Here is a 4,185-nt window from a genome sequence, read left to right on the forward strand (position 1 = left end):
TACAATGATTCATCTTCGTTATGTTGCCGTTGGTGTTCTGTGAAGCAGCTCCAGTGAAGCTTCGTTGTTGTAGTAGCGTCCGTCGTGGAGAGTAGTAAGTAAATTGTTGTTAAAACTTATTGTACTCTTGCTTTTTATTTGTTATGCATGTCCTAGGATGGGGTTTATAGGGACTGTAGGTGAAGGTTGTGGCTAATTAGTTATGTGGGGTTAGTGAGGTTTAGGGTAATATTTAGGGCTTACATGATTGAAAAATTTGGATTAATGTTAATTATGTATGGTTTTTATAGTGTTTTGTGCGTTGAAAAGTATTGCAGATGGATGATGTATTTGGTATTCCTATTTTTTTTATCATTGGGGCTGCTTTTCAAAGGCACCTACTGATGAGTTAGTCTATCTTCATGGTCAAGTTGAGAGGTTTTCACCCATGGACTTGGATTTTGTCAATTTTGAGAATTTGATCACGCTGTTCAAAGAATTGGGATATCAATCATATAAGGAGGCTTACTAGTATGATCAGAAAAGCAAGGATATAGAGTCAGGGCTGCATGTACCGAGGGGAGATGCAGGGATCAACCAAATTCGACAGGCTAAGACAGGGAACAAAGACACTAATGAGTTCTATAGTTTTTTTTATCATACTGTTGATGATCCTGAGATCATAGATGGTTCTTGTAAGAAAAATGATGAGGTTGAGAAAGAAGTAGATCCAGATGAGGTGGAGATGTTGGATGACTCATCTTCTGATTATGATAGTTATGATAGTACAGAGAATGACCTATATAAACCACCACCTCCCAATTATGAAAGTGAGAGTGAGAGTGATGAAGATGATGTTGGTGGTAGTAGTATTAGAGTTGTCAAAGGAAAGAGGAAACAAGTGTCTCCATTGTTGAGAAAAAAACATTGAGCCCCAGGAAAAGCAAATGAAACAAGCCACACATGTGTCTAAAAGGAAGATGTTTAAAGCAAAAAGAGTGGGCTCATCTGCAGAAGATTCGTCAAAGATGAATGAGCCTATTAATCAGCCCAACACAAGTAGGCCTACAAGACAATGGATAAACATAAACTCAAACTATAGTTCTTCACAACAACAATGCACAGCTTCAAGACTTAATTACAACAACAGTGTAAGACCCCAAATTTTTAGAAATTAAATTATGAGTTAATTGAGATTTATGATATTTATTTATGATTTTTATTTTCAAAAAATTATCTTATAAAAAGATAATTTAAGCCAAGTTACGAGGTTCTAAGTTTTAAATCAATTATCACTCATATGATTTTCATAGTAATTGGGTATTTCCTTATTTATGATTTGAAGCTTTAGTGATTGAAAGATAATGGAAATTTTATATGCTTTAATTTGAATATTTAGATTTTGAACTTTATTTTATGAATAAAGAAAATTTATTTGATTATCTCTAATTTTAAATTAGAGTACTCAATTCAAAATAATTTGTAAGTTGAAGAGTAATTAGTATTTTCAAAGTTATTTATATTGGGTTAAATTTGATTTTCAATTATTACTCTACCTTTTTATTTTTATTAAAATTCTTACTCTACACAAACCCTAATTTCTACCCACACCACTCTAACCCTAACACAACACAACACAGCACACACTCACCAAGTCACCACTGTTTGTGTTGTCGCCGCCGTTGGAGCCGCGGGGAGTTGCTACCGTCGAGGTCTTCATCGTCGCCTTCAACAGAGGTTCATGAAGAGAGAGAAGACACACGAGAGAGAGAGAGCCGCAGCCAGCTTCACCACTACCGTCGATGTCAGATCCGTCACCGTCGTCCTTGTGGCCTTTGATGGAGAGAGAGACACGCGACATGGGAAAGAGGGAGCTACTCCTGCCGCCGTTAAACTACACCACTACCGTCACTGTTGTTTGGGTTATCACCGGCAAAAGCTGTGTTGCAGGAGCTCGTTAGAACCATCACTAGAGCTACTGCTACTCGGTTCAGTCGTTCCTCCTTAGTTGCGGTAAGAGTTTTTGATCCAGAACCCTTAAAATTAGTATTTTGTTATAATCTGTTAGAGATTATGAGGTGTTGGTGACGTAGGGTTGAGCTTCGGTTCTTGCATGCTGTGTTTAATGGCCATGGCTACTGCGGGGATGGTCGGATTTGACACCACTGCTGCGAAATAAGAATAAAGGAGAGTTTGTCGCATAGTTGAGCCGCGTTTGAGGTAGGGGATTTTTCTTAAACATTTTTATATCCAAGAATTGTTATAAATCGATATTTCTGCAATATATATATATATATATATATATATATATATATATATATATATATATATATATATATATATATAATATTGTGATTATGTGAGTCTTATGGATTAAATTGAGTTATTTTGGATGAATGTGATTGTTTACTTAATTGAACTATTGGTTGATTGAGTTGGCCTTGCGGTAGTTAATGAAAGCTTGAGTTAAAATCTAATTTGTATGTTTACATTGAGAAATGGTTTTATGTTGGAAATCTAATTTGTATATTTATATTGAGAAATAGTTTTGTATTGAAAATTTAATTGGTATGTTTATATTGAGGAATGGCTTAGTTTTGAAACCGTTGGAAAGGGTTGAAAGAGGGTTTGGAGGAAACCCTTAAAGGGTGGTAAGGTCCGAGTTATAGGGGAGGTGCTGCTGAAATTTTTATAAGTTTGGACTAAATTAAATAATAAAGAAAATGATATTGGTTATCGTCCCCTAAAATCTTGAAACCTTGCCATGGAGTTTAATTAATATATCCTGATTTAAAGTAATTAAGTAATTGATTTAAGAATAAATGATTATATCGTTTCAATTAGGATTTTAATTAGTAAACGGGATGATTTTTTATTCTTATGAAAGAGGTTTAAACTTGAAATGCTTTTGAAGTTAGTTTGGGGATTTTGGTTGAGTGAAAATGAGTTTTATGAAAGAGAAATGGTTTTAAGTGAAGTTGCTTTGAAGGTTTTGGAAAATGTTACAAAAAGTGGTGTTGGTTTTGAAGAAAAATGGTTTGAGAAAAAGTGCTAAATGGTGTCTTGTAAGAAAAGTGTATTTTAAAAGTGCTAAGTTTTTGGGTAAAAAGTGATTTTGGACTCAATTCGACGGGTCATAACTTGACCCTCGGACCTAAAAAATTTGGTAAACTTGTTTTAAATAAAATGAGATTTGTCTAGTTTATGTCATTCGAAGAACGAACAGGAAAAGATTTTTTATAGCAAAAGTTATGAAGATTTGAAAACTAGGCTTTAAAATTGAAACTTCAGAATTTTGTAGTAGACTTGAGTTTTGTTGGTGTGCGCACGGTGTGCACTAAGCATGGTTGTTGTCGGAGGCTGTTGGTGCACGAATCCCCACACTTTGTACAGTTGAACCAGCAACTGTACTGGGTCATCCAAGTAATACCTGAGCGAGTCAGGGTCAATCCCACGAGGATTGTGGTTTGAAGCAAGCTATGGTTATCTTGCAGGTCTTTATCAGGCGGATAGAAAAATTGGTTTGGATTTGGAAGATGGAATTACAATGTTTAATTGCATAAAAGGAATAAAGGGTATAAAATACTTTGTAAATTAAATTATAATCAGGGATAGAAAGATGGTTAAGGCTTGGAGTTGCTTTGTCTTTCCGAATTAACTCTAGTCTTACTGTCTTCTTCAATTGTGAATGATTTCTTCAATGGCAGGCTGTATGTGATCAACGCCATTCTTGAGAGGTCATCAATGCTCCTCCAGATCTGAAAACCAGGGTTAGTGCGCATCCAGTCTGATTGAGGGTGAAGCTCCTGCAGTCCATTCTCCTTAATGATCCTACTCAAAACGCCACAGACAAGGTCGGATCTTCCGGATTAGAGAATACTGCACCTTCGGGTTCTAGCCTCTACCACAGAGACCCTAATCTCCCCATAGCTCGGGTGAACTGGTGTCTCGAGAAGTCTCCAATGAAGTCGTGTGTTAGCTGTCTGATATATAGATGTATAATCAAGTTGGCAGTTCGATGCTTTCTAGTCATGTATTCACACGAACCTAAGTAAACACGGGTGGTTGTCAGGCACGCGATCTTAGCATGATGAATGGAGCTAATTGTCATGGATCATCCCATTCATCATGTTGAAGAACGAATATACATCTTAGAATTAAATCAAACACGGATTTAAGAGAAACAGTAATACTTTTACCAATTCA

Source organism: Arachis ipaensis, chromosome B7 (genome assembly GCF_059453495.1).
Source record: "Arachis ipaensis isolate K30076 ecotype BB chromosome B7, ASM5945349v1, whole genome shotgun sequence".
Lineage (NCBI taxonomy): Eukaryota > Viridiplantae > Streptophyta > Magnoliopsida > Fabales > Fabaceae > Arachis > Arachis ipaensis.